This window comes from Pseudorca crassidens, chromosome 12, assembly GCF_039906515.1.
Source record: "Pseudorca crassidens isolate mPseCra1 chromosome 12, mPseCra1.hap1, whole genome shotgun sequence".
NCBI lineage: Eukaryota > Metazoa > Chordata > Mammalia > Artiodactyla > Delphinidae > Pseudorca > Pseudorca crassidens.
In genome coordinates this window covers 25,973,672-25,992,277 of record NC_090307.1, presented here as the reverse complement: position 1 = coordinate 25,992,277, position 18,606 = coordinate 25,973,672, and the positions used below count along the sequence as shown (strand labels likewise).

At 42.2% G+C, this 18,606-nt stretch overlaps 1 protein-coding gene across 3 annotated transcripts in view; it reads right to left on the bottom strand.

Moving 5' to 3' along the window:
* The window catches only part of SMAD2 (SMAD family member 2), a 104,333-nt gene extending 94,231 nt beyond the window's left edge, over nt 1-10,102 (bottom strand). For all 3 annotated transcript variants that reach the window (XM_067699159.1, XM_067699160.1, XM_067699161.1), the window contains exons 1-2: nt 9,962-10,102; nt 9,552-9,635 (exon numbers count right to left, since the gene is read on the bottom strand). The gene's annotated coding sequence lies outside the window, so the exon portion shown is untranslated. The remainder of the gene's footprint in view (nt 1-9,551; nt 9,636-9,961) is intronic.
* Between the last annotated feature and the right edge of the window lie 8,504 nt (nt 10,103-18,606).

Here is an 18,606-nt window from a genome sequence, read left to right as displayed (position 1 = left end):
GTAGGCAACCAGTGCAGATTGGAGCAGGTCCAAAAACATGTAGCAAAAGTAATATCAGGGGACTTGCCTGGTGGCACAGTGGTTAAGAATCTGCCTGCCAATGCAGGGAACACAGGTTCAATCCCTGGTCTGGGAAGATCCCACATGCCGCGGAGCAACCAAGCCCGTGCTCCACAACTACTGAGCCTGCACTCTAGAGCCCGCAAGCCACAACTAATGAGCCCACATGCTGCAACTACTGAAGTCCATGCGCCTAGAGCCTGTGTTCCGTAACGAGAAGTCCGCGCACCGCGACGAAGAGTAGGCCCCGCTCACCGCAACTAGAGAGAGCCCACTCACAGCAACGAAGACTCAACGCAGCCAAAGATAAATAAGTTAATTAATTTTTTTTTAAAAAAGAGTAATATCAGGCTTCTCTCTAAAGTGGACAAACATCGTAAAAGTCAATGGAAGCATGACTTTCACTGATGAGACCCACTATGATCATGGTAAATGCTGAGAGTAAATGTGACAGTAAAGAACCACCTGGTATGTTTTAACCAACGTCGAGATTTCTGACGCTACAGATTATAATGCAAAGGAAAAAAAACCCGGCCTGATAAGAGGAATTCTCATGCATTCAGACTTGTTTATATATATATATGGAATTTCTTTAAGCCAGAGCCATTCAACAGAAATAGAATGCAAACCACACATGTGACTGTAAATTTTCTATTAGCTACATTAAAAAAGTAAAAATAGTTAAAAGTAATCATTTTAATAATTTTATTAATATACCCTACTATATCTCGAAAATATTATTTCAATGTGTAATCAGTATTAAAAATGGAGATATATTACACTCTATTTTTAATTAATTATTAAAAATCTAGTGTGTATTTTACAAATGCAGCCCATCTCAATTTGGACTAGCTACAGTTCAAGTGTTCAAGAGCCACATGTGGCTAGTGGCTAACTATTGAACAGAGCAGCTCTAGAAGGATACAGAACTGGGTAGCAGGAGTTAAGAGATCTGAAATATTTACTATTTTGTCCCTTTTGAATTTTGCACCATGTGCTCTTACTACCTATTCAAAAAATGAATAAAGTACATTCCCTAAAATAAATAATACAAATGTAGATATCCTCTGACCTACTTCTAGAAATCTATCCTATGTATGTGTATAATGATGTATAAACAAAGTTATTTATTACAGCACTATTTTTATACCACAAGACTGGAAATAAATGTCCATCAACAGAGGACTGATGAAATGTATTATAGACACCCATACAGAAGAATACTGTGCAACCAAAAGAAAAAGTTTAAAAGTACTCATTATGTACTGACATGGAATAATCTACAAGATGCATTATTAAGCAAAATACAGAACCACTTTTTGTACTAAAAGGTAATATATGCACAAAGTTGCTCACATATGCATAAAATCTCTGGAGCAATACAAGAAAACCTAGTAATGCTACTTGCCTTTGGAAAGGCAACTGGGTGGCAGGGACAGGCTGGCAAAGAGACTTTTCACTGTATATCCTTTTGTATCTTTTGAATTTGGAATTTTGAATCTGAATACAATAATGTATTACCTATTTAAAAAACCCACTATGCTACATCTAGCTAGTGTCTGCTTTTTATTTACCCTGCTTGGCCTTCATGTGATATTTAAGTCCCTCTACAAAAACACTACAAACTAGTGTTTTTCTAGTTTTTCCATAGAGAAGCTTGAGGCTTGTTTTTCTCAGAGGCCACAGAAGTTTCAATGATATCGGAACAGAGATATAGATATATATATATTTTAGTATACAGTTCCCAGAATTTTATCTCCTTTCCCCAAATGGCATTACAACCCCAGCCCCAGCTACTGAATTATTTATCTAATAAATGCCCCAAGGCCAGCTTTTCCTTGACACTAACTGATTTTCTAAATTTCTGGTACCTGGGGACTTTTCTCTCCCTCTCACCCCTCCCTCTCTAGATCAGCTATATATATATAAAAACCAAAAATGTTTTACATTTTATCCAACATTTGTAGCAGGAGGAATGGGCCTAATCTATGTCTCTTTAGGTGATTTTTTAGAAATCTAGATAAAGAGAGTATAGTCAATGATGCAAAAACACTGAAGAAAGTAGTACGATAATGGAGAAAAGACTGCTAAACTTGGCAATTCAGAATTCAGTCATGACTTCTAAAAGGGCAGCAGGAAGGCGAATATGAAAAAGAGTGGCAAAAAACACTTCACAAGGTTCAAGTTTAGAACAAAGGAAGTCATTAAGTATAGAAAGTAAATGTAGATTTCAAATATCTTCAAACTGCAAATACAAAACATTCTCCAAATACCTATATAAATATTTATTTCAAAAGAAAATCAAGTTAGATATTTCAACATAAAATACTTGAAATGTGATGGTGCTGCCTCATAACGAACACCTAAGTTCCTGCTGAAATAGTATAAAATCACTATTAGATTTTTGGCCATCCACATTTAAACATGTATCACACGTTTACTAATGACCTGGATTTTTATAATTGTTTTAGTCAAAGAAACCAGGACAATAGAAAGCATTAAAAAAAAAAAAAAGTAAAAATTAGTTTTAAGAACAACAACCAAAAAAAACCCAGATTTCTCAATTCTCACTGTAACTATGCTTTTTTCCCAAAGTTGTACGCTAGTAAGGAAAGACACTGCCAACTGGAAACCTAAGTTGGCCCCATGGAGAGCGATGGGTAATGTGCCTTTTAAAAGCAAAGAGAAAACATTCATGTGTTCAGTTTTATGGACTGTTAAAACGTAATGTTAGAGCTTGAATTTAACCCTAAAAGCAGGTCATTACTTCAGTGAAAGTCCCCATTATATGGGGACTGCTGTGTAAAGAGACTCTATCTGTTCTTTACTTGAGTTACATTCCTTTCACCTTTAATGAGTTGTGTGGAATCCATAGGTCTATATTCAGCTTGTAAACATAAAACTACATACTAGTTTATCATCCCTGGACTGTGAAAAAGGATCCAACTATTAAGAGACTACACAAGCCCAGACTCAAATCAGCACAAATATTCAGTACTCCAATCTCCCTTCAAACTCCCAGAGTCTGTATTGACCTTTTGCTGAAGCAACAAATTACACCCACATCAACTGGGTACAAGTCCTCAGGGTGTAAAAGTGCAGTTAAAGCAAAGGCTAGAGTAGCACTGCCCAACACAACTTTCTATTAAATTAAAATTAATTAAAATTAAATTCAACATTCACTTCCTCAGTCACAGAAGCCATATTTCAAGTGCTAAATAGCCACATGTGGCTGGTGTCCACTATATTGAATGGTGTGGGTCTACAGAAAGTTTCTTCTCTACGATCTACTACTCCTCTAGAGCTTCAAAGGCTTCCTGGGGGCCAAAGAATGAGAGGAAAACTGAGCAGGCAGGGCTTCAGCAACTGTCACTTCCCTTACATTTTGAGATTCTGCATAATGCTGTTGCTGTTGCTGGTAGGAGCCTTCTCTCTGGTTGCTGTTGTGTGCATAAAGGTATGTGTGTGCATTAGGTTTGAAAACTAGTTTAGAGCAAATATGGCCAACGCACAAACCTCAGGCAAAAGCAGAACCCTCCTGATACTTAAAACATTTTATAAAGAAAAGTTTAATTGGCAGGCTTACATGAACTACAGCCTAACCACCTGTCTACAAAGTAAAAGGTTGGTCTAAACATGAAAAATTTGCATTCACTGCCATAGATAGAGCGCCTCTAGTCAACAAAAAAGTTTCCATAGTTCATTCAAATCAAGGAAGAAAGCCCATGGGCCCAGCTTCCGTTGCACCATTCATCAGGAGTTTATTCTGTGAACTTTGAAAACCAGATTCACCTCCCCACATTTTATAATGAAGGATGATTAAGACGGAGCATTTCCTTAATATTTACAAGTCCATAACCATTATCCCGTTATAGAATTTTTGGAAAAGCTGAAGTAGCATATGCAAATGTACTTTATCTTCAACGGGCAAACTACAAGATCACAGATTTACTATGCTACTTCCTCAGATCGAGTTTCTGAACTGAAAGACTCAAGGTAATAAATCTGATGAACTTCCAGTGGCTCCTCCCAGTTATTCTTCAGCCATTAAACCTGAAGCTATGCCCTCCCGCCGAAAGAGAAGGGAGGTCACAGTAGGGCACTACAGGTTTTCAGATGCAAACTGGACATGTGTACTGAACAGATCAAAACTAAAGTCTGCACTCACTTTCCACTGTTCTAGTCTTGAGGCCAAAGTAATTCTGAGATTTTGAAAATTACAGAACTATCTGGAAGATTTTGTGACAAGTTGACAGTAAACTCACAAATTTTAATGAGAATGAATCACTTCAGGACTTATTTTCTTAAAAGCACAAACTTAAAGATCTAAATTACCAGGCATCTGTCCTGTCAGTGTGGCTCACTTATATCTAAGAGGAACACGTACACACTCTAGAATGTAAGGTACATATGTGAGCCACAACTACCTTAACTACCTTAATATTTCTGGCTAACTAGCCAAACCAGAGGCAGGGTCTAAATCCATCTGGCTTGGCAAAATTACATTCTCCCTACATGAAATTACTGAAATTGAAGCTCAGAGCTATCCTTGAGATGTCTACCTATAATCAGCATTGAAATATGTCCTAATTGAACACATCACAATTATATCAACCTGGAGTAATGATCAAAATTGATCAGAGAGGGCTTCCCTGGTGGGGCAATGGTTAAGAATCCACCTGCCAATATAGGGGACACGGTGAAGTTCAAGTCCTGGTCTGGGAAGATCCTACATGCCGCGGAGCAACTAAGCCCGTGTGCCACAACTACTGAGCCTGCGCTCTAGAGCCTGCGAGTCACAACTACTGAGCCCACATGCTGCCAACTACTGAAGCCCACGCGCCTAGAGCCAGTGCTCCGCAACAAGAGAAGCCACCACAATGAGAAGCCCGCACACCGCAACGAAGAGTAGCCCCTGCTCGCTGCAACTAGAGAAAGCCCATGCGCAGCAAAGAAGACCCAACACAGCCAAAAATAAATAAAATGGAATAAATTTAAAAAATTGATCAGAGATAAGCAATAAGCCTCAAACTGTGCATTTTTAAACAAAAAAGGCTGGATAACTTTTGTACTACTGGTTTAAAAACAAAAGACCCTTTTCTTTTTTCCAAATAGCTAAGGCTATAAATTACAAGGTCACCAATTAATATTTGATGGAGTAGATGGTTTAGAAAGTAACCCTGAGATAGGAAAGATGAGGATCAAAAAAAATTACCAAGGCTAATATTGGAAAGAAGTCACATAAAAGAAGCATGAAGCCCCCAACAGACAGACTAGCCAACTGTCCACACTTGTTCAGTCCTAGAAATCTCTAGCATACTTTATCCTAAAACCTGAGTGAAAAGTTGTACACGACACCCCTGCAGACTGACAAAAAAATGACTTACTCCGAAGAAAAGGTGTGGCCTGGGGTGCAACACCATTTAGATCACCTTTCTTTACTACTGGCCTAGCATGAAAGATTTTTCAGTCTGGAATCACGGCACTCTGAATGGCAAAACAAATGAAAAGCACCTTGGTCAGAGCAGGTACTTTGGATCTGTCATAAGTCATTAGAACCATGTTCTACCCCTTTAAGAACATTTGTTAATCATCCCGAATGACAATCTAAAGTATATTATGTAGATTACCGCTCTCTTTAAATAGATTTTCCCAAATATGATTTAATCTAATCGATGAACTTTCATTACTATGTTTTCAGGTCTGGTCCTGCACTGAATGGTTCCAGACATGCTAGTTAGGCTCTGAGTATTCGTTTTTTGTGTCTTGTAGATTATCTCCATTATCCTCACCAGACTGTTATCTGTTTTTCCTTAAAATAGACAGTAGGCTAACAGTTCCCCATCCTCCTACCCCACCCCTCACTAGACTCCCCTCAACCTCCCACATGACCCACAATCTACTTGTCTCTAATCTACTATGGGTTTAGAAGCAAGATAACTTTGCTTGTTAGAAACATTTGAAATAAATGCCAACAGGTTCTAATTAAGGGTCACAATCTCTCTCCTATGACTAGAACTGAAAGGTACGGACTAGGACAATTTGCCTACCTTAGACCTTTTCGCTAAGTGTCTGTTTCTCAAATGTATTTTATAATAGATCAAGGAGAAGAGTGTAGGAAAATCATCTGAATTAGAAAACAAGTGAAAGCTACAACCAGAAGAGAACAAAGGTCTTCTGAGAAGACCCTTAGTCTGAGGCACTGTGCTTAGGTATCTTCATCACAATCATTTACTCTTTGTATGTAATAACCTTAAGAGGAAGGTGTTATTACCTCCATTTTCAATCAGAAAACCAAGGCTCAGGAGTTAAGTAATTTGCCCAATACAGTGACTGAGAAACTGACTATACGCCTAGGTCTCTCTGACGCCAAAACCCAGGGCCTTTCCATTACACAAGATTGCAGCCCAATCCTTTTTCTCGGTTTAGCTAATTGTTTTTATACTTTATTTCTGATACTTTCATTAGAACCTGACCGATTCAGGTTTGCTTTCTTTCCCTAACCGGTTTCTATAAAAGGCAATGGATAATCAAACTAAGGCCAAATTAGGCTTAGCTCTACAAGTGTTCACCTGCTCAGCAACAAATATACTTCTGAAAGACTAGTCATATCTTCAATTTGTAGAGATTGTGCAAAAATGGTGACAAGTTCCCCCACCCCCAAAAAATACACTACCTATTCCCGGTGACAATATGAGTTAACACGTGACACCTTCCCTAGTGCTGTCCTCTAAACTCAAAAGAAAGCCGTGCAAGCATACGTTAGGAATTGGCTCAGTCCTGAATTTGTACATTAACATGATCTTCCTACTCTAAACACTGGAGGACAGGACAAGGAGATATGAAGATTTTCCACTTTTCTAATCCCATCAAGGAACAGGGATACACTTGTTCCCTGTTACTTCACTGCCTAGTTCAGGGCCTGACACACAGCAAAAGGCTGTTTTACTGTTTAATAAATGAATAAATGTTACCTGTTCGATAAATACAAGTTAGTTGTTGAATAAATGCATAACCTCTCCTGAACTGGTTTTGAAATCTTTTTATTTCACATTTTCTGACATACCTTTACAATGCAATACTTACAATCTTTCCTCTTACAGATAAAAATGGCTCCTCTACTCCCATCAAAAGACATGCCCCCCGCCATCCTCTAAAAATGACTCTTGTCCCAAGAATAAGAATGAGACTCCATCTGCCAGACTGCACTAAATACGACTTTTATATGCATTACAAAAACACCTGTGTAAAAAAGCTGCTACAAAACGAGAAGTCCTAAAGTACAAAGCCAACAAAATCAAAACCAAACAAGAATAAGGAGTGCTTTCACACCTTTAGAAAAGCCAAAGCTGAAAATATTTGCAAAATGTAAAAATTCAATAGGTCTTTGATCAGCAGGTTATGTAACTAAACTATTTTTCACTCACGGATTTTCCCCCAATGTGAAGTAACAAAATTTTAGCAACATGTTTGTAATATTTACAATATGAAAATGAAAAGGGGACCTTTTGCCATCTTGAAGTAGAAACAACCTTTGTTCTTACTAAAGAGAATTTCTGCTGAAATATACAAAACTATCCCCAAATTCCTACTTAAGAGTTAAAGCACACACCAAGCCTGACAAGCCACAAACAACAGGAAATTACTCTGCACAGTTTCTTACAAGATTCTTATTTCATGAACCTTACAGATTGTGTATGTAGAGATCTGACCATTTATGACTAGGCACAGGTTAACTTACAGCCTTGAAAAACCAAACTTTGTTGAACTCCTATAATGTGAAATCACTGTACAAGGTAAGAACGGAGTATAAAAACCAAGTTCTAACAGCAATTTCTTACTAAAACAAGTCCAGAAATGGATGTTACCAATCACATTACATTAATTAAAACAGACCAATGAACTACTTTAAACTCAATTTTAACATTAAGAGTGTAAGTGGGTAATCACCTTAGATATGCCCATAGACTTGAACTATTCTTACTTACTACCACAGCTAATTTTATGGCAAAAAAAAAAAAAAAACACTAAGGAACTTTAAAAATAAAATCAGTGTTACTTCCTGAATTTAATATAAATGTTTTCTAAATGACCTTTTGGTGGAGAAAATTCTATCAATACCCTGTATGGTTTTTTAAGGCAAATGAAAAAAAAATCCTCCAACCATGATACATTTATGAAATCCATTTTACATTATTTCTCCCATCTCTGTGTATATTTGCTTCACTTATTTATTCACATCAAAACTTACCAAATTTAATTTAATTATTTACCTTACACATGTATGTGAGAAAAACTTTTTTTTAAAGGGTATCAAAACTAGAAAATTAGCTAATGTATTTTCAGAATAATAGAAAATGTATTATCTTATTAGTCTCAAGGAAAGCACCCTTACAATCAGTGGTGAAGGTTCAATTCACATGAAATCAGAAGAAAAGGAACTAATCATTCAGAATTCTGGAAATTAATTCAAATTTCAGGGACCATTTTTGGAAAAGTGGAGTTTGCGTGATCACTTGTTTATTTATTAATTACTTGCGTCGTTTTAAAAGTTTAAAACACCAAAATTTAGGATACTCCAAACTGTAACAAACATGCCAGGACTTAGATGGAAAATGCTACTTCATTTTCGTTTTACCTGGAAATTTTTTCTTTTTAAATAAAGGTTTAGTTGACAACAAACCGGTAGTATTTAGCTTTTAAATGGTCAGGAGAAAGAAATAACAAAACTAACCTAAGTACTGTCTTTCTTTTGTTTAGGATCAAAAGGAAACCATAACCACAAAACGGTTAAGTAAGTAAAAGACGAAAGTACTCAACCCAAGGGCAGTATCCCCCAGGAGAGAACAAAACAAAGTTGCAGATTTGAAAACCAAGTTTGAAATACGTGAAATCAATCAGCGTGCTCTCTAAAGGCGTGTGATAAAAACAAATAGGCTCCGCTCACAGAGCAACTTTCACAAGCGAGTAGAGAAGGATCTGGACAGAGTATCAGCCGTGTGCGTGTTTGTGTGAGAGCACACACAAGCGATTCTGAACCCCGAGACCAGAATGGTTAACAAAGGTTACAGCACCAAAAAAAAAGTGGAAGCAAAGTATCGCACGCTCCTAACTCGGCTTCCCAACAACTCCCGAAACCAGAGCTCCGTCCCTCCGGGCTTTGCAAATCACAACCACAAACTACCGACTGTGTTCGCGGCGCAGGGGACGGGCCACAGCCGGCCCCCGCCCCGGGCAGCGGGCGGGCGGCAGCTCCGAGCGCCAACCCCTTCTCTCCAGCTGCCGACCCCGTCCCTCCGGCTGCCGGCCCCGTCCCTCCGGCTGCCCCGCCCTGCGCTCCCGCACCCCGAGGGCCCGGCGCCCCGCGGCCCCGACCTCGCCACACCCCAGCCCCCGGCCCCCGAGGCCAGGTGACGCGGCGAGCCTCACCGACCCGAGCCCCACATTGACACACCCCAGCCCCATGGGTCCGCCGGGCGCCGCGGCGTTACCTGCACCGAGGCTCCGGGTCCCGCCCCGTCAGAGCCGGGGGTCCGGGACCTTTTGTTCCTTCCTCTTCCGAATGGGATGAGGGGCTGGGAAGGGAGAGGGGAATGGGCGATTGGAGGCAGGACTGAAATCACTCTCGCGGCCGCCCGGCCACCCGCCCCGCCCCCCAGCCGGAGCCCGGCAGTCGACCCCGGCGCGCGAGAAGGGGGCGCGGGCCCGGACGCCGCCCGCGGGAAGGAGGGGGTGGGGACGCGCGTCCCGCCACCGCCCCTCCTCCCCTCGGGCGCGCGCCCGCCTCGCCCCCACCCCGGGCGACCGGGACGGCCGAGTCCTCCCCCGCTGCGCCCGCCGGCCCACCTCCGCTTCCGCCCTGCGCCCTCCGCTGCCGGCCGCAGCGGCGCGGCGCACCCACCTCCGGGCGGCTCGCTCGGCGCTCGCTGGCTGCTGGCTGGGGGCTGCTCCTCCGCCGCCGCGGCCGAGCGGTAGACCCGCCTCCCACCCCGGGCCGCGAGCCCCGCCGATTCGCCGGCGCAGCCCCGGGGCTGGCACCCTGCCGCCCGCTGATTGGCGCCCCCGGCCGCCCGTTAGGGCGCGAGGCACGCCGGCCAAGCGCAGCGCTCGGCGCGTACGGAAGAACGGAGGAGGGAAAGAAGGAGGCCGAGCGCCCGGGAAAGGCCGGGGCGCGAGCGGGGCTCAGAGAGTCGCGGGCCACTACCTCCCCACCTCCTTTCCCTTCGGCCGCCCCGCCCTCCCGGCCGGACCGGCGGCGCGTGCAGCCAATCAGCGCACGGGGTGCTCGGGGTGTGAGCCGCGCGTCGGGGGCCTCGAATCGGAAGGGAGACGTCGCTCGCTGATTGGTCCCGCCTCCCCCGTAGAGCGTGAGGCGAGGCGTGGCCGGCGGGGCGGTGGAGGAGTAGGCAGGGTGTGATGCCCGCGGTTTCGGTTGGCTTAGTCTCCTGCGCGGTCCCACGAGAGGCTCTGGGAAGGGGAAGGGAAAGCACGTAACCTGCTGCGCTAACGACCATCCGTCCCTCACTACCTCGGCCCTGACCTCCCTCCCGGTCTCTCGCCAGCGCCACTGGGTGGGGCCTGTCGGGGGCCGCCTGGCCCACCTTCAGTAGTCAAGCCGGGAGTGGATACGTGCTCATCCCCGGGGAAGCCCAGAGGACGGGACGAGCCACGGGCAGAAGAGGTTTCTGCAGAAGCTCGGGTACCGGACCCACTCTGGGCGCGCCCTTCTGCGAATGAGTGGGCGGGGCCCTCGTGGTGGTAAACGGGGGCGGGGTCCGAGATGTAAATAAGCCCAGGGCTGAGATCTTTTCTGGGATGTAGGGCCAGGGAAAGGGGATGCCAGGTATTTTTCTTTAACCGGAACCGTCGTTCTGTCTTCGTTAAAAATGGTGCTAGTAATGCATGCTCTGAATGGTCTTGTGAAGTCTAGAACATAAGTGCCTGGCACGATGCCCCTCAATTGCTGAGTTATCTTCCCTTCCCCTTCATTTCTGCACTGTTCAGGCGCTGTTAGGCCCCATCCTCGCTCATCTGCACGACAAGCCGCTAAGCCGCTGGCTTCGCAAAGCTAGTGGAGTCATAACCCCAATCGGGTAACTTTGTCACTTTTACCTTACAGACACCCGAGCCTCTGCCGAAATATTGAACCCAACCAGTCACATCAAGCATTTATTAAGCACCTACTGTGTTAGGCAGAGAGCACCGTAGAACTGAAGGTGAAAAGAAACTTAGATCTCAAATCAGTAAGCAGGAAGTACCAAGTGACCACTTCAAACAGTAAGACTTCTTGAAATATATTTTTTTCTGAAGTGAAGGCTTCCCTGAGGAGGGTACCTTCAGTTGAATGTGGAGAGATACTTGGTCATCCTCTGAGTCTTACAGGTTTTCCAAATATCCTTTAAAAATCTCCTGCATTTCCTCCATCTCTCTCCTCAAACATGGAAGTACTTTTCTCATCGAAAGTTTGTGATGAAGAGCATGCTCCAAATATGTGACCTTTGGCAAGTGAAACTCACCTGCAATGATAGCTACTTAAATATAGTTGAGTGATGATTAAATAAAGTAATAATTATGAAAGTGACTAGCACAGGGCTAAGTTAAAAGAAAACCAATAATCATTATCCTTTCTTCCCTTCTGTTGCCTGCAACACATATGCTAAGATGAACCCATTCAGCAGAAATTCTACCTTCAAAAGTTTACCCCCAGGATGGTGTCTCCCATTGTCAGTTTAGAGGCAGCTCTACTCACCCCTTTTTAAAAACAGCTTGCGAAGGGGATCTAGGAAGCCAGTCGGTGGAGCTGTTCCACATCCTAATACTTCTCTTTCCGCTTCCCAGAGCCACCAGGGAGGATGTTCTAGGGCAAAGGCTATTCGATTTAGAAGTAGGAGGGCTGTTTATGGTTTTTGGTCCTTCTCCCTACTAACACAGCCAACAGTTTTTATATGAAATGGCCTATAAAAAGCTACCCTGGGTCACACAAGTATTTTCTCCTATGTGACCAGGGTGTGCATTTGGGTGTCTATGTGGGTGAATAGAAATAGAAACAGAAGCAGATCTGGCTGGAATTCCAGAAGAATCTGCTCCCAGTACAGGAGTTAGGTACTTTGAGGGGCACATTAATTCAATGGATAATATGCTTGAGGTCTAAGACCATCTCTCCAAAGTGTCAGACTTTGGATCCCTAACTCTTTCATTTAGGAAGCCTTCCAGGATTTGTAGGATTGAGGAAAGGGGAGGAGGGGCAATCTGGCTACCAATGCAGTCCCCAAAAGGCTTAGAAAAGGAGCATCCCTTCTCAGCTAGAAATGTATCTAAGCCAAAGTGGGTCAAGATAGAAACTGAAGGCAGATGGAGCAGGGATTGCCGTGGCAACAATCAACTTGGAAATCCACTGGGGTATCTCAAGACCTATCAGTAGGTCCCTATTGTATAAATTATATTGAGTAAGTCTTATGTTTATATGGATAGACACCTTGTTTAACCTTTTGTTGTGCATGATACTGAAAAATCAAATCAAAATCAATTCAGAATCTATTTAAAAGTAGTAAAATGTACTGGAAAGACATATAAGGAAAATGGTAATGGTGGTTGCTTCTAGAAAGAGAACCTTGAAGTCATGAGTGGAAAACTTAAATTTTATCATTAATTCTTCTGTAGAGTTTTAAAGAAGATATATATGTGTATTTATATATACACACACATATATATGTACGTATATATATATCTATATATATATATATCCATGTATTGATTTTTCAAAAGCTAGAACTCATATTCAAAAGCTAGAACTCTGCTAAATTTGTAAAGCTTTTCCTGGTTACTCCAGCCCAAAGGATATCACTCACCTATAAATTTTCTCTCATGGTCAGAATGATTTACATACCATGACTTTGCTTTGAGTAATGTCTTGATCTGTTAGTTTAGTCTTGAGCGGGTTTTTAACTTCTCATGTGAGTGTTTTGTCTCACCATTTAGATTGCAGATTCCTGAAGGACAAGGACGGCAAGCATCTTGCTCTCAGTTGTTTCCCCACAACCTAAGATAAAAAATACCACGTAATTGAAGAAGTGTGAAATACAGCATTTGTATGGCAGAAAAAGGCTGTATGTGTGTCAAAGGTCTGCAAGCATTCTACGTAGCTTTGCCCCATCCTTCCAGTTTGTAGTTACCCTCAGTACAACTATTGAGTATCTTGTCAACATCCAATCTCTATATATGCTCATCCTCGTGGAACTAAGTTGCAGTGAGTATTACTACATCTTAAAGAAGGATCCAGTTATTTGCAACTGATTAAATGAGATATAACCTAAGTACAAAATGTAAAGAACAAATGTGTGGGGTTACTTTTGTTGTAAATGAAGAAATCCAACACAGCTGGATTTTTATCTCAATACAATGAAATTTGATATTTTAAATGAACTTATGTTGAAGATGTGTCCACCTGCCTCTACACACACACACACACACACACACACACACAGAGTCCTCATTCACATGGTAATTTTTATTAAGATAAAAAATATTTAATATCTGATGGGAAATGCTGGAGACAAGAATATAGCATATACAAGAAAAAAATTAACTTCAGCAAATATTTATCAGGTATCTGTTATGTGCCTATCATAAAAGCATTGGTTTTTCATGGTGGAAAGTCCTCATTCCATGGCCAAAATCACTCAAGAAAATAAAACGTACAAATAGGTTTTTTAGTTTAAAGGTAATGACATTGGGAGAGAAGCTGGCTCTGGTTGAGAGAAAAACATTTGGAGAAAACAAATTATATTTCTCATCGTTCTCCAGGCATCTGATAATTAATATTATATTTCTTGTCTGTACATTTAAAAGCATAAAGAATTACTGGATAATTTATCATTGGATAGTTAATCCAATGATTGTTCAAATACTACTTGGAAAATTATGCAGTGCAATGAGCACTCCCATAAAGGCATTTAAATGGTATCTGAGATCTCCATATTTTGGAAAAAACTAAACAGGGGCCAATGTCTAAACCCTGGAAGAACAATGGACAAATTATTCAAAGTTCTATTGTGAGAGGGATAACTTGGTAGTCAGATGTCAACAATAGGGCCTTATGCCTTGATTATAATTGTCTGTGTGTGACAATATTGACTGAGCCAGGCGGCTGCTAGGCAGGGTAAGTGTATGAAGGTATAATACTCTTAGAAAATTTCAACCTTATTAGCATAATTGCTCTGATGAAGACTGAAGAGCTTATTTAACATAACTGACTAGAGTAGACAATAGATGCATAATCAGTGTCCTAATGATTGAATTAATGAGCCCCAATTGTTTGTCCTTACTGTAAGGAGTCCTCAGCTATGAAAAAGACATTTTGCTGAAAGAGTCTGACAATTGTGTTAGCTGATGAGTGGCCAGAATGTAATTAATGATGGGAGAGAGACAATTACTACTGGGTTCTAAAGACTGCAATTGTGACTTTCAAGGGGTGAATTACATAGCTACATAGAAGTTTCATATCAGCTCCTCCTTGCCTTCATACAGTAATGGAGCCTGATCAATGCTCTTATTTTGCAGCTAAAGAAACCGAGGCCCAGGCTTTTCCAGAGACCCATGACCACTTTGTGTCAGGGGTTATACACATAGTGTCTTACCTTTCCTGCTCTGATACTGCCCACTGACTCTTTGACCTGTCCCTGATCTACAGCCTCACCTATGCCTTTGCTACTCTCTTCAATCTCTCTTTTACCTTCTATGCATATGTCCAGACCAACTATTTCACAGCTAAAATGGGGCAAATTTCCTCTCTCCACCTAAACCCCAACACTAGACAAATATGTCTATCTCCACATCTATTCTCCCAGGCACCTCCTGTGGAAGACCTGCTCCTCCTTCTGGAAGAGGCTTTTTCGTCTACCTATTCTCTGTTCCCTTGACCACCCAGTCTAGATTAGAACCGCCCGCTCCATACACGCATTCCAGTCACACTATCATATCACCTTTTAAAAGTTTTCTTTAAAACTCTTTATCATTATCTAGAATTATCATGTCCACTATTTCTGTACTGTGACTTATTATTTGTCACTTCTCCCTGCTGAATGTAAGCTCTTTAAGAGCAGGAAACATGTCTGTTTTGTTCACCAGAATATTCCTACTGAAGCATGTCTATTTTGTCCACCATATTATCCCTACTTCAAGCATACCTGGAGGCACTCAATACATATTTTTGAATGGATCGATAATTTTCCCTCAAGCTCAAAGCATGTGAAAAATAAACTCATCATCTTCTGTTTTCCTTTCTGGGTGTGTTTTAGCCCAGTTCCCTAGAAAACAGACCCTGATGCAAGGATGCTGGTCCTTTCTTTAGGAGATATTATCCCAGGGCAGGAACAGGGAAAAGGCAAGGAAGAATGGAGAGCTATGCACAGGGATGCATTACTGTGCTGAACACTGCTTCATGGAAAGACTTGAGGAGATACAGCCAATCTCTTGACAGCTGCAACCACTTGGCCAGACAGACAATATGGAGGACTCATGCCTTGGAACATTCAAGGAAGAGAGGAATTTTATCTTTGTCTCCTGTCTCTTTGTCATTGGTCAAAGCTTGTCCCACAGGGAGCTAACTTTCCCATACTTCCCAGTTGTGTTATCCATATTCTTTGATAGTCACTCAGAAAGCAGGTCCCTGCCCTGGAGTTCAGAAGTGGTGGGAAGAGACTGTTGGTATGTGGCTGGTCATCCTTGGGCTGTCAAACCACAAGGGACTTAACTAAGTCGCTCATGGTGGCAGCTGAGACAGGAGCAAGAGGCCCAAAAAGCCTGAGAAGACACATAAACGGGGCCTAATGTAGAGTACTTGTTACCACAACAATGGTAGGAACAGGTCTGTTTGATTCGCTGCATTGTATCAGCACCTCCCACAATAAGTGATGATTAAATGTTTGTTGAAGGAATGCATGCATAAATGGCATCACCATCTCTTGATTTACTTAAGCCAAAATCTTGGAGTCATCTGTGATCTTCCTTCTTAATTCCTATATTGAGGACAAAAATTCCTCTACCTCCTTAATATATCTCAGATCTAATTCCTCTTGTTCAAGCTCACTGCCTTGATTCATAACTTTAGCATCTTTCATTGTAATGCTTGCTATAGCTCCTTAGTTGGTCTTCCCGTCTCTGGTATTCCTCTCCTCCAATTCTTTCTCTTTCCTGGCAGAATTTTCTAAAAATTATAGTGTGTTTTCTTTTCTTTTTTCTTTTTTTTTTTGTGGTATGCAGGCCTCTCACTATTGTGGCCTCTCCTGTTGCGGAGCACAGGCTCCGGACGCGCAGGCTCAGCGGCCATGGCTCACGGGCCCAGCCGCTCCACGGCATGTGGGATCTTCCCGGACCGGGGCACGAACCCGTGTCCCCTGCATCGGCAGGCGGACTCTCAACCACTGCGCCACCAGGGAAGCCCTATAGTGTGTTTTCTGAATGCAAATCTGATTATGTCACTATGTTGATTAAACTGATAGTTTGTTTAAAAGGATCGAATCAAGACTCTTTAGCGTAACCCAAAAGATCCTTCACAATCTGTCCTAGGCTAGTCTCTTTAGCTTTACACCTCACCACTCCCCACCTTGTCCTTATATCCCAGCCAGACTGAAATCCTGGCGTTTTTCCCAATACACCATGCTCTCCCATTCCTCAGTGCCTATGCTGTGCTCTTTGTTCTGCCTGGAATACATTTGTGCCTGAGGAAACTCTACTCATACTTCAAAACGCTGTTTCCAGGTAGCTGCCTTCATCCACTGATCAATCCATCCCCCACCCACTCACCCATGCAAGATTCATTGTAACTTTCAAGTTTCTTAGTTGCAAGCAGCAGAAGAAACTGACATTGCTGACTTAAGGAGAGAGGCAGTTTGTGAAAGGGTATTGGGTGGCTGACAAAATTGCTGGGAAGTCTGCAGAAACAGGCTCCGACAGTAAGCAAGAGCAAGGAAGTCTGGGCAGCAGCTAGGATCACAACCAACATCACAGCACAACACATTGAAGGAGGTGACCACCACCGTTCAAAACAGGATACCTCAGCTTACACTTCCAGTTCAGTAGCACTGGACACAGGTACCATCCACCATTGGCACTCCCAGCGCTATTGCTCCTGGAAACCAGATGTCACTGCAGTGGCTGTTATTGCCCCCAGAATGGATTCTCCACCAAACCTACTTTGTTTTACTAGGGCTCCCTCTTTGAAGCCTGTGGCGGATCCATTAGGTTTACTAAGCTTAACATACGTTCCTTGCTCGAATTGCAGGCAGGTCTGGGAAAGTAAGGAGCTGACATTTTTTGAGACCTATATTGTTAATGGGATCTGCTTCACTCCAATAATCATTAGATTACCCCCCAGAAAGGAAAGGAGGTCAGATTTTGGGAAACCCCAAATGACAAATGTTCTCAAATTCGCTCAACAAATAAATTGGCATCTGCCCATACTGGATTCTCTTTGAGGCACTAAGGATACAAAATTGACTGAGGTGCCTATACCCACTGGGATGTATAGTCAAAAAGACAAAAAATAACAAGTGTTGGCAAAGATGTAGATAAATTGATGGGAGGAATGTAAAATAGTGGACTTTGGAAAACAGTCTGGCAGTTCCTCAAAAGATTAAACAGAGTAACTATATGACCCAACAATTCCACTCCTAGGTGTATACCCAAGGGAAATGGCAACATATACTCACTTAAAAACATACACAATTGTTCATAGCAGCGTTATTCATGAGAGCCAAAAAGTGGAAACAAAGACCTGTCAACTGATGAATGGACAAAGTGTGGCATACCCATGCAATGGAATATTATTTGGCCATGAAAAGTAATGAACCACATGGATGAACCTTGAAAGCATTATGCTAAGTGAAAGAAGCCAGTCACAAAGGGTCACATACTGTATGATTCCATCTATATGAAACATCCAGCATAGGCAAATCTGAAAGGATAGAGAGTAGATTAGTGGTTGGCTAAGTCTGAGAGCCGAGGTGGATAGGATAGGGACTAACTGCTAATGGGTACAGAGTTTCTTGCTGGAGTAACAAAATGTTCTAAAATAGATTATGATGTTGACTGTACAAATCTGTGAATATACTAAAAACTATTGAATTGTATCCTTTAAATGGATGAATTGTGTGGTGCGTCTCAATAAAGTTGTTTTTGAAAAAATGACTAAGATAGAAAAGGCTCTCTTTCCTCAAGGAGCTGAAATGCTTGTGGGACAGCAAACAAGCAGGAAACAATACAACTTACCGGTCAGCCTCTTCCTCACTCCTACGTCTTCTTTCTTTATTCCTCAGCAGGGAATAGATCCCCTCCTCCCTGTCACAGGACTTATTATATTTTTTATCCTCTTTCTCTGAAAAGTGAGATCCTTGAGGTAGGGTATGTGTCTTTGAACTTTAAGTCAACAGGGCTAGACGCAGTGCCTGGCATATAGTGGGCTTTTAATAATTGCTTGTTGAATGGTGAATAAATGACATAGCCAGGACTAGAATGAGGGTGTCCTAAGTCCCAGATCAGCACTCCTTC